The sequence below is a fragment of the Lycorma delicatula genome, chromosome 2 (assembly GCF_047948215.1).
Source record: "Lycorma delicatula isolate Av1 chromosome 2, ASM4794821v1, whole genome shotgun sequence".
NCBI classification, from domain to species: domain Eukaryota; kingdom Metazoa; phylum Arthropoda; class Insecta; order Hemiptera; family Fulgoridae; genus Lycorma; species Lycorma delicatula.
The window spans coordinates 237,974,450-237,987,436 of NC_134456.1; the positions used below are offsets into that span (position 1 = coordinate 237,974,450).

The 12,987-nt window shown below is 30.7% G+C and overlaps 1 long non-coding RNA gene across 1 annotated transcript in view; it reads right to left on the bottom strand.

Moving 5' to 3' along the window:
- Positions 1-1,030: 1,030 nt before the first annotated feature.
- Positions 1,031-12,987, bottom strand: part of LOC142319786 (uncharacterized) — an 88,189-nt gene continuing 76,232 nt past the window's right edge. Inside the window, exons 2-3 of the long non-coding RNA XR_012755272.1 lie at positions 4,156-4,300; positions 1,031-1,929 (exon numbers count right to left, since the gene is read on the bottom strand). This is a non-coding gene — a long non-coding RNA (uncharacterized LOC142319786). The remainder of the gene's footprint in view (positions 1,930-4,155; positions 4,301-12,987) is intronic.

Genomic DNA, 12,987 nt, shown 5'->3' on the forward strand with positions numbered 1-12,987 from the left:
ACGGCAGTGTCAGGCTCGCACCGACTAAAACGCCTCCCCCTTACTTAACTTAAATTATAATTTATCGAACTTGACCTAAACACTAGCAGCTTTAAATCCTAACCTAAGGGAGTGAGGTTAGCTTGTAACCTAATCCCCCTAAACTAACAGCCCCGTACTGCCGTCAGTGAGGGCCTGACGGCAGCTAGCAGAGCTTTCCCCGCCGCTACGGAAACCAAAAAAAATAAAATAAAAAACAAAAAAAATTCACTAATGAATGTAAATATGTCCATGAATTTCTTGATAAAATAAAATAAAAATTATGAAAATTGTATCACTATTTACAAAATAATTGCTTCCAGAAGCCCGATAGTACATAGCCTATAGTATCCACGTTAAAAATAAATCCATCCATATTATCAAATTATTATTATTTTATAAATATTAATAAATATATATTATAAATATTAATTTATTACCAACAAATCAATCCATGTTTGTTTTTGGATAAAATATTTCATTTTGGGTAAATGTTTTCTTTAAATTTATGTGTAGGAAAACACTCCCCATGTAATCCTTTACTGCTACCTTGTACAGACAGTTCTTGATTTTCTTTTTAAAGAAGACAACCACAACAAAAATAAACTTAATGCAATAAAACTGCTGGATTACATGAATTCACAGCTTTGAAATAAATTAGTATAAGAAGCTAACAGGTAAGTTACTTTTTACCTTATTTATAATCAGATACCTTTTGAACAGAATTAACTACCAAACTACCATTTGTTGTTGAATATGAATTATTTCAGTAAAACATTTTTTAATCATTTTGATGAAAAATATGAGTTACTTATCTACTTACAAGTACATAAGTAATGAGAACAAGTTACTTACTAACGAGTAGAACAAAACTAAATAAGTAATTCTTAAAAACAAAATTTAATAATACTGTACATTAAATAATACACTAACTTCATACAAACATTTTAAAAAAATAATACAAACACATCATCTAAATTTTATATTGTGTACCATTAGTGTTATATAAACTATTATGAAGATAATTTTATAGAAATTTCTTCTTTATGAACAGTAATGTGTTTTTCTAATCTATCTTTTCTATTAAAAGACTTTTGACAAAAATCACACGTAAATTTCTACTGTCCAGTATGAATAGAAAGATGTGATTTCAGATAAGAACTCTGGTTAAAAGACAATTGACAAAAATTACACGAGGATTTTTTCTCACCACTGTGAATGGAAAGTATTTTTCTCCCCAGTATGAATTATAAGATGTTTCATCAAATTGCTACTGTTATTAAAAGATTTTAAACAAATATTACATATAAAATTTTTCTCTCCAGTATGAACCGGTGTTTCTTCAAATTACTATACTACTATTGTTAAGAGTCTTTAAACAAATATTACACGTAAATTTCTTCTCACTGTATGAATTATAAGGTGTTACTTCAAATTACCGTTATTATTAAAAGTTTTTCACAAGTGTTACATTTAAATCTTTTTTCACTGATATGAACAGAAAAATGCTGTTTAAATCACCACTTCGATAAAATGAATTTTGACATAATGTACGACGGTAATTTTTTTTCCCCGAGATGAATATTATTGTGATGCATCAGATTATATTTTGACTTGAATGTTTTTTCACAATGATTACATGTATATTTCTTAGCGTCATTAATATTTTGTTTGTTACACTCCACTAATCTATCGCTTACATCATTGTTATTAATTCTTAAATCTTGTTCAAATTCTAATGTTTATTGTTATTAAATCCATCATTACTAACACTGTCGATTTCATTGATTATTTTACGTAGGCGATTAAAACGTTATCTTAACGTTTCTTGAGAATCATATGTTTCGTATTCTGAATATTATTCTCAACATTTTCTAAAACTGAATCGTCAATTGTTTCATCAGTACGATCCTAAAATAAAAGATATAATTATATTCAAGAAAAAAAAAATATATAAAAATAAACAATGAATAACACAGAATAAGACGAATCAATCTAAATTAAATTTGCTGTAAACACCAAAACTTAACAGAAAAAGGACATCAAAAACTTTTATAAACAGTACCAAAAAGACTGTTAAGATGATGACATTCTCCTCGTTTGCAATTCTTTCAGTTCACTGCAAACATTAAGTTTGCAATTTACGATATTACTTTTGTTCATCAGATAGTAGTCATGGCAAAACCTTAGATTCCAATCCTTAACAAAAGCTACTGACATGTGCTGTACAATAATTTCATAATGTTACATATGCTGTTGACGGTGTGTCTTAAGATTTTCCAAAATTAAAATCCTAACTGCAATGACTTTTTTTGGTATAATGCTGGCTAATGGTCACACCAAACATTCATCAACAACAATGCATGTTCAGCAATTTTTTAAAACTTATAAACCAATTATAAGTCTGTATCAGGCTAAATGCGTCATAATCAAATTTAAACATTACAGATTGTTTTCTCAAAGCAGTCATAGCACAATCACAAGCAAACAAAACCGCCTATCAATAATAAACATATCTGCTTAGATTGAATCCAATATGTGTAGTCATTTCATGAAGGATGAAGGATGTCTTACACTGTTACTCGTGGTGTTTGGTAGAGTTAGTGTCTTTAAATCAGGAGTATTATAAGTAGATATGATAAATTTAAATTACACAGTTTTCAATGGAAAACATAAAATAATTTAAAAGTAAGCAAGTGTGAAATCACGTTTAAAAAATATTTCTGCTAAAACATTTTAACTAGGTAAATAATACCTTAACAAGAAAAGAGAGAACACATATGGAAGAAAATTATTTACAAATCTATACTTAAAGTAACATCAAGGATGAAATGACTAGATAAAAGTAAAAGAAATAGTTGTTTTAGATTAAATTCTGTTTCACCTCTTTCTTTACAAATTTTTTATATTTGGTGTAATGCTGGTAGATGGCCATCCTGAACATTCATCAACACATCTTGACCGTTTTTAAAAATCAGTCGTAGATCTGTGTTTGGCCAAAAGCATCAACTGAATATCTGGACTAACATTGTGCGAGTTTCTGCCACTATTTTATCAAAATAAATACAGAAATATTTCTAATTGTCATACTTATTTTATATACAGGTGATTACAAATAAAATATGCACTTTCAACAGCTTTATTAAAAATTTATTTTTAAGAGATGAGATGATTATATAGAATTCTTTAAGTTCTTGTTTATAAATGTTTAATGTGTGCTCCATTTGTTACACGACAGATATCAACATGGTTATTGAATTCGCCCCAAACATGTGCAAGCATATATTGGTCTGTGGTAGCAACAGCATTTCTAATACATTATATTAAGTCGCCGATATCAACAGGAAGGGGCGGTACAAAAACTTTTGTCTTTTACATAACCCCATAAAAAGTAGTTGCAAGGTGTCAAGTCTGGACTACTTGGTGGCCAAAACTTTTACCTTATGGTGATTTACCATATCTTGTTCTGAAATGTCATTGCACGACAGTAACACAATTTGTTTTGGCTAATTCGAGCGCATAAAAAGCTTTCTCTACTCCAATAGTGGCGACCTTGCCAGTCTGGTAACATGACACATCAATCAGTGAAATTTTTTTCCCTGTAAAACCATATCATTTACTACATTTACCACAGGTTGATAACCTGGAAATGTTTAGAAGAAAAAAAATGTGTAATTAAGAGTAAGAATTAAGCAAACAATCCAAATTATAACGCTAATAAGTTAAAACTAAAAACAACTGAACACATTATATTTTAAAATAAAATAAATAAACAACTTCACCAATTTTTCCTGTTTAATTTGATATTGTTCTTCCTTTTTTATAAACATCAAACCTTCACAGTTACAGTTTTTATCTAAACTTAAAGGAAAGGGTAATTTTCTTCTTTTATAGGAAATACTGTGTATAATTTATTATGATCTATTCCATGCAACAGAAAAATTTCACACGCTACTGTAATATTAAAATAATTTCCGTTCTGAGTTAACCGCTACATCAACCTGTTGGACTAAATTATACAATAAGAATAGAAATTATTCAAAAACTAAATATCTTTTATATTAGCTACAGATTACTAACCAAAAACTGCATTTTTCCCTCCTACAGTGAAATTTTAATTGTATATCTTTTACTTACCCAATCATACTCCACGTCTTCATTATACTGTGAAAATAAACATGCTGTTTCTCAGGTATGCTTTCTTCTAATTCTGTTTTAACATCGATCGAAGCGTTTAATGTAACTTATCAAAAAATGTATTGTTAATGAACGCATTCATTTTCTGTAAAAAATGAAAAAATCAAAATAACAACCAAATTTTTATTCGGTTAAACCTGAAAAATAAAAACAGTATCTAGGCTGAATACAACCTTTCCACAGGTTTTGAGCTTTTAACACAGCAGCCCTCTTTTTTATGTTAATGATTTTACTTTTAAAAGATATGAGTTCTCAGTGTAATCCTGCATTTAGAATTTTACTGTCAATTTCAACCAGATTCCTCCGTTATTTGTCATTACTGAATTAAATCGTGCACTTAAATTAATGCTTTCATGAAAACTACTCTCCATTTAAGTATAAATCAGTATGCTAAATACGGTTAAAAACAAGCTAAAACATATACAGTTTTATTGGAAGTACATTTTACCAAAGCTTTTTCTAAGATATTTTTTACTACTTTTAAATATTAAGGTAATTTTTTTTTTCGTTTTTTGTCAGTATTATTTTTAAAATAATGTTTATTATACGAAACATTTTAAAATAATTAGTTTAATATTTGATGTATACTTAAAATGGAGTTGTAGTTTTAATGAAAACATTAGTTAAATGTACGATTAAATTCAATGGTGAGAGATAATGTAGAAATTCCTTTCAACAAGCAGTCTATTTATAACATAAGGGTTAAACTATCTCCTAATCCTGGTGGTTACATTATTATTTATTGCAGTTATACCTGCAATACAAAAAGTGTTTGCAAATTAACAAAACTTAATGCAGCTTTATACTTACTGCCGGTGCAAAATTAGTAATATGTTTGTTCTAAATTTCAGACAGTATGTGTTTTGCCCATAACCAAGTTTCATTTACAGAGTAATTTGTCCAACTAACTTCATTTTCAATCAGTTGACTGCACATTTCATCACAAACAAAACTGTCCCTAACATACTATCCTGTAAATTGTGTGTGTTGAACAATGGTTATATTGTTTTATTATTTAAATTTGTATTTATTCAAATAATTGTAGTACTTAACATGAGTGACGCAGATAGAAGTGTACTTAGTGATTGCGATGTTGAAAGCGGAAAAAAGGAACTTACAGGTGGAAAACAAAAAGCTTTAAAAGGGCCAGGTATTCTGTACCAAAGAAAGTCTTTAGTCCTTGCAAACATGACAGTAGTAGGTTTACTTGCATTAAATGTAGGCCTACAGCTCTAGATGTACTTCTTCAAAAAACCAGAAAAAATTAGTCAAGCTAGTGTTACTGGTACATTGATTACCAGTAGTAAGTAGTGTTACTGGTAATTGATTAAAATTGTCCAATTAAAACGGCATTGGCGTAGGCCAGTCACTAAAAACAAAACTAAAAAACCTGGTAGATTATATGATTGCAAATGCAATTTATATTTATTTCTTTTGCAATTTTGAAAAGTTCCAGTCTGCAAGAAATTTTTCTTGCAGTTCTTTCAGGCATTGGTCTACTAGGCTAAAAAAAGTATTGTTACAAAAGTTAACTCTGGCAACAAAATAGAAAAGAGAGGGTGATAGTAAAAGCCACCTTAATTTCACAAAAAAATAGAAGTGAGGAAGTTTATCACACATCTAAGAGAGACAGAATCATACTACGATAGTAAAAAATCCAAAAGAATCTATTTAAGCTGTGATTTGAACTCCAATATAGGCTTCTGGTCTCCGGCTTTTGCAGAAAAAATGACATATGGTAGAAAAAAAGAGTCCAACTAGGAGAGCTCGTGCTTTTTATGATCATTTGAAAGCAGATGTAGAAGATTCTTTAGTCCTTATGCTTTGATCTACAGCAGATCCAGCTGTTACCAAAGACTACCATACAAGAATCTTTCTAAATAATATAAATTATTTATTATCTTTCTATTATATAAATTTAACTAATTTATATAATTCTTTGAGATCATAACCGATCTCAAGACAAAAAGTCCTGGCAAGGACAGCCAAACCTTTGCCAGCTTTGCTAAACCACCTGTCATCTCTTGACTTTGAAGGGAAGAGTGTTCTGTGTTTGTTTTTGCTGGTTGTGCATCACAGAATAAAGAAAAAAAAAATAATTTAAAGAAGTTTTCTAATTTTCTACAATGTTAAAACGTGTATTAAAGAAATTGTTTTCAACTTCAAGCACGTGGCCATAGCTTTTTTTCTGCTGACAGAGTTTTTGGCAGTGCAGAAAAGATACAGAAAAACCAAAAAATGTTGACCATAGAAGAATATTTTAAATGCTACAGAACAAGTAAAGTATCTTGGTAAGGGTTAGAATCTTTTTAAAACTAAACGATTAAGTATGTATTACAAAGTTACTGATTTTATCATTAAGTTTAGAAGAACACAAATAAAAATTAAAGAAGGAAATTTGATTGAAAGAATTGTAAAAAAAAAGATTGTGAAGTAGAAAAGCCAGAAATCAAAAATTTGCTATTGTCAAAGGATTAAGAAACCATAAATTTCATTAAGGAAAAAAAGGAAACATTATTTTTAATAAAATTCAGCTAGAAAATGTGTCTATTCATGCTAATGATGCATGTTAATCAATAGTGAGAAGAAAAATGATGTCAACAAACTTCTTATAAAAATGCTTGATGAGAACCGGGCTGTAAGCCAGTTCCTGATGAACGATATAGTGATACAAAGAAATAATTTTTGGTCATCCAACAGCTGATGAAGAACTGTCTAGAATGTGAATGATGTGATATGCACATTTAAAACAAAGATTTTGAAGAACTGTTTGGCCTATTATTCTAAAACTTAGGATATTTTCTTGCCCTTCATTTTTATTTTTTTTCATACGCAAATAATATGAATTGTTTTACAGGCCTGTTTGAAATAATTTATGTTTTTACAGAGTTTTTTGAATAGTATTAAAAATGTACTACCTAATAAACAACATTTTCAAATTAAGTTTTGTCCTAATGTGTTTTGCCCAACTTCTTTTATTATTTTTCCAGATTGCTTTTGAAATACTATTTTAACATGAATTATATAAATGAAAATGCTCTTTCACCACGGTAATGCATCTGAACACTCGTCCCAGATTGTTGCTGCAAAACTTTACAGCCTATACTTCAAAATGCTTCCTCTTGCACCATATTCACCAGATTTGGCTTCTAGAATTTACATTCTCTTCCTAAAGATGAAGAAATAAACGGTTTCTTCAGGTTTACTTTAAACATTGAAGTCAAAGCTGAGACACCACTTATTTTTCAGACCTGGACAAATCACATTTTACTGAGAGTATTAAAAAGTTAAAAGTCCATAGAAGTCATATTGCTTTAATAGCAATATGAATACGTTAAAAAATAATATTAAACATTTCTGAAAAATCTTGTTTCCTCTGTCAATTTGAGAAATTTCCAAAATCTCGATAATGACTGTTACTGTAGATTTCCATTCTATATTTTATAATAAATTGTGCATAAAATATAATTTACCCTTTTTTATAAGTTTTTTGCTGTTAATTTATTTTAATTACTTCTACATTTGCTTTAATTTTGTTTTTCAGACTACTGCTTCATCAGTGCCTGATTTTTTTCACCAAACCAGCAGATATCTGCTGGTTTAACAGAAAAAAATCTGGTAATTAAGGTCATAATATCATATCGGGTGATTAAAAAATCACTTCACAATTTTAAAAGCATTTAAAAATTTATTGACCATAACTTACAAACCAGGTTGTGGTCTCATTTCATAGAAAAACACATCAAGTTTGTCACCAAGCATTCACTTTGGTTTGATATGGCTACTGTTTGTAATACAGTATACATTCCACCTGAAGCTGATTTCATTTCACACTGTAGCCAGCAAGTCAGGCGTTACCTCTGCAGTTGCAGTGTTAGTTGGTTTGCTTGGCATTTCTCCCGCCACTACTCCATTCGGTTGCCCTAAAACATGAGACCAAATGTCTGTGCCACAAACAGCAACTGAGTCTCAAACAGTTTAGCAACCAGTATCCTAACATAGCTCCTAGAGCTTACCTAACAGTGTGAGCAGACTAAGCGTGGTGCCATACACCATTGGTTTATGTGTCCCAACCGTTCACTTGTCATATATTTGCTAAAGTGGGTAGGCGCACCATGTCAACTACTAAAAATATATATGACATCCATAATAAAATTTATTTCATTTGGCAGCAATTTTCTGCTACGCCTAGGTTGCTGAATGCCAGCAAGTACCTGTCCACCATTTTATAGCGTTTGGAGCGATAATAATTTGCTGGTGGTCAGCCATACTCAGGGTTAGCTTCCTATGGCAATGTGGTACAGTCTTTCCTTTAAGCAAACTACGGATGCTGGTTGAACAAAGCAACCGCATGAAGGAACTCCTACATGGTCCGATAATGCAGCTCTTGGCACATTGACTCGCTGCTTGTGAGTGGCCAATTTTCCCCTTGACCTCTAAGTTCCAGGGTGGCCTGGTCTCTACCCCCCTGTAAATGGTAAATGTAACATTTACAGTTTCTCCTGGAAGAGTAATGGGCTGTACAGCCTTTGTTTGCTTAATGCACAAAAAACAGTTTCATGAGGGTTTTTGTTACCCCATACTTGGTAGTTAAGGGTGTTCATCTTGCCAGTGATGTAGAACATTGATTCATCACTAAAAATGTATTGTGGTCTGCAATTCTATCCATTTCCACACAAAACTGCAGATGAGCAACTTTGTCATCATCTGTATGTGTTGAACCATGGTTAATTTTTTGGCTTTAAGTGCAATTGTTTACATAATACAGCCCAAATAGTCGTTTGTGGAATGCCAGTCTAACGTGATGCACGTCAAGTTGATTTTTTTGGACTGTGAGCAAAGCTTTCTCTGAGTTGTTCCACAGCAACTTTAGGGAGTGTGTCCAACCTGGTGATTTTATACGTTTAACAGAACAACATGTCTCAATGAAGGTTTGGTGCCAAGAGTAAATTGTGTGCCTATTAGGAGGGGGTCTCCACCACACTGTATGAAAATTACATTGAACTGCAATTGCTGACTGCAAATCATGAAACCAAAACACACACCAAGCATGTTTCACACCAGTAAATATAGCCATTTTTAACAACACTGGTGGCCAAATTGAATACTAATGAACTATGAGTCATTACTTGATGAGTTTTGCTTTGAAATGAGACCTCAACTGAATCTGTAAGTTATCTAAATAAATTTTTATGTGCTCTTAAAATTGTGAAGTCCTTTTTGAATTAGTTGATACATTTATTTGAAAATCAATTTTTAAATATTTTTATTTGATAATCAGTTTTGAGCATGTTTTGTTTCTTGGCTCAGAGGAAATGGCGTCATCTGTTCACCACTTTTTTCTTCAAATTATTTTACACTGTTTTTGAAGTGAATTTCTAATAACTATTGTGTGAAAATCACTCTTTGTATTCTGTAGTTACAGTGGCACAATAAATAAATGCATAACCTAAGCAGTTAGGAACTACCTAAACACAATACCATCTTCATGAAGGTATCTAGTCAAATCAATACATATTACAAAATGTTTATTATATTTTTATCTCTTTAGTAATTGAATAGAATTTCTTGAAGTATAGTATTGTGAAAGTAGATTATTTCATGAAAATGTAATAATTTGTACATTACTTAAGTATAAATACAATATCAATTAAACTTATCAAAAAAATTCTTGTAAATGGAATTGATACGTTTTCACATTTAAGATCTTTTTATATAAACCATATAAAAAGAAACTTAAATTCTCTATAAAATGATTTCTGGATTATATATTCAGAGGCATTTATGGTCAGCTAATTTGGTACTGGAAGAAACAGAATATTTTAAATTGTGTTAGTGGAGTGAGAGATGTAAGAATTTAACAAACATGTTAAAAAAAGTTAGTTCAGTTTAGTTATTGATGGTAAAATCCATGAAAGTAGCTAAAATAGTTAATGGTAAATAAAAAATGATGATCAGAGAATTTAATATTTCATGTATCTTTATAACTAACTGGTACCGATTATTGAATATGATGTGTTACTTTGATATGCATAATATCTAAAATAACACTGTAACTAGAGTCTATTGTATACTTCTGATTACAAAAGTTGTTGATTTATTGTATAGATTAAAGTTGAAAAAAATTTGTTTTTATTTTATTTTACAAACCATTGAAGTTCCTTATTGTTTTACATAAATCATGCGTGTTTGTTAAAAGTGAATGAATAACTCTAGATCTTATGATCTGTATAAAAGTAAGGAAAGTGTACAGTTTAATGGTATTCAGTTCACTATAATGGACTTTTAATAAATGTCTTGTGATAATATTTTTTTTTTTGTCTTCAGTCATTTGACTGGTTTGATGCAGCTCTCCAAGATTCCCTATCTAGTGCTAGTCGTTTCATTTCAGTATACCCTCTACATCCTACATCCCCAACAATTTGTTTTACATACTCCAAACGTGGCCTGCCTACACAATTTTTCCCTTCTACCTGCCCTTCCAATATTAAAGCGACTATTCCAGGATGCCTTAGTATGTGGCCTATAAGTCTGTCTCTTCTTTTAACTACATTTTTCCAAATGCTTCTTTCTTTATCTATTTGCCGCAATACCTCTTCATTTGTCACTTTATCCACCCATCTGATTTTTAACATTCTCCTGTAGCACCACATTTCAAAAGCTTCTAATCTTTTCTTCTCAGATACTCCGATCGTCCAACTTTCACTTCCATATAAAGCGACACTCCAAACATACACTTTCAAATATCTTTTCCTGATATTTAAATTAATTTTTGATGTAAACAAATTATATTTCTTACTGAAGGCTCGTTTAGCTTGTGCTATTCGGCATTTTATATCGCTCCTGCTTCGTCCATCTTTAGTAATTTTACTTCCCAAATAACAAAATTCTTCTACCTCCATAATCTTTTCTCCTCCTATTTTCACATTCAGCGGTCCATCTTTGTTATTTCTACTACATTTCATTACTTTTGTTTTGTTCTTGTTTATTTTCACGCGATAGTTCTTGCATAGGACTTCATCTATGCCGTTCATTGTTTCTTCTAAATCCTTTTTACTCTCGGCTAGAATTACTATATCATCAGCAAATCGTAGCATCTTTATCTTTTCACCTTGTACTGTTACTCCGAATCTAAATTGTTCTTTAACATCATTAACTGCTAGTTCCATGTAAAGATTAAAAAGTAACGGAGATAGGGAACATCCTTGTCGGACTCCCTTTCTTATTAGGGCTTCTTTCTTATGTTCTTCAATTGTTATTGTTGCTGTTTGGTTCCTGTACATGTTAGCAATTGTTCTTCTATCTCTGTATTTGAACCCTAATTTTTTTAAAATGCTGAACATTTTATTCCAATCTACGTTATCGAAAGCCTTTTCTAGGTCTATAAACGCCAAGTATGTTGGTTTGTTTTTCTTTACTCTTCCTTCTACTATTAATCTGATGCCTAAAATTGCTTCCCTTGTCCCTATACTTTTCCTGAAACCAAATTGGTCTTCTCCTAACACTTCTTCCACTCTCCTCTCAATTCTTCTGTATAGAATTCTAGTTAAGATTTTTGATGCACGACTAGTTAAACTAATTGTTCTGTATTCTTCACATTTATCTGCCCCTGCTTTCTTTGGTATCATGACTATAACACTTTTTTGAAGTCTGATGGAAATTCCCTTTTTTCATAAATATTACACACCAGTTTGTATAATATATAATAATGATTATTAATTTATAATATATTTAAATGAGAAAATATGTATAAATTTTAAAATTCCAGACAAAACTTGATAATGAAAAATGATTGCCATGCAGTATTATTTGTATTCTGTTTTATACACTGCATTAAGCAGTAATTAGTTGTTCCTAACAAATCATTCAAAATTATTTTGGTAACTGTAATACGTTTATAAAGAATCATTCCGTCATTTGTTGGTAATTTGTCTTGTAAATTATAGATTTTAGTTCAGTAATGTCTAGTTCTCTGTAATTCACAACTTCCTTTATGATGACAATTAAATTGGGTAATTAGAATGATATGCTACCAACAATTGGTAGAAAGAGAATTTTCATTTTCTTCCAACAGCATATTGAATTTGATTGTGTTTGTTGAACTAGACATTAGATTATATCACCTTTTATGGTTATTATCTTGTGATTTCAGTATAGCAGAGCCGCTCTAGCAAGGCTCTTTTTCCTCTAATTACAATTGTACATCTACTCCCCTCTGCAAGCGCCATGCTATAACTGTATGGCTATTAAAGGAATTTTATAAATACATTCACTAACACATTTTCAATAAGTCATTAAAATGGCTTATATTAGAACTATAGTGAACTTTTATTGAAAAACTTAACAGAATTTTGGTACACAATGAAGAAACTAAACTGACTTTTCTGATGCATGGCTTACACAATTTAAAATATTTACATTTTATTTAAATATAATATTTTTCTACAACATCTGTACACCTCAGTGATACATTAGCGCTCCTTGTGGTGACAGGGGATACTATAGAGCAGTATACCCACTTAGCCACTAGTTTAGAGCATTTTTTGAGGTGGGGATGGGATTTTGAAAATTTTTTTTGCAAATATTATTTTTTACATGTTAACAAATATGTCTAAGAAAAATAAGACCTTAATTAGGTGAAATATTGAAATGCTGAGGGTGACCTTGCTCTACAGCCTCACCCCCTTGACCTTTAAAGTTCAAAATTGAATGGCATCAATGTTCAATATACAGAAGTGATCTGACCCACTTTGGTCAAATTTGCCCAGTAGT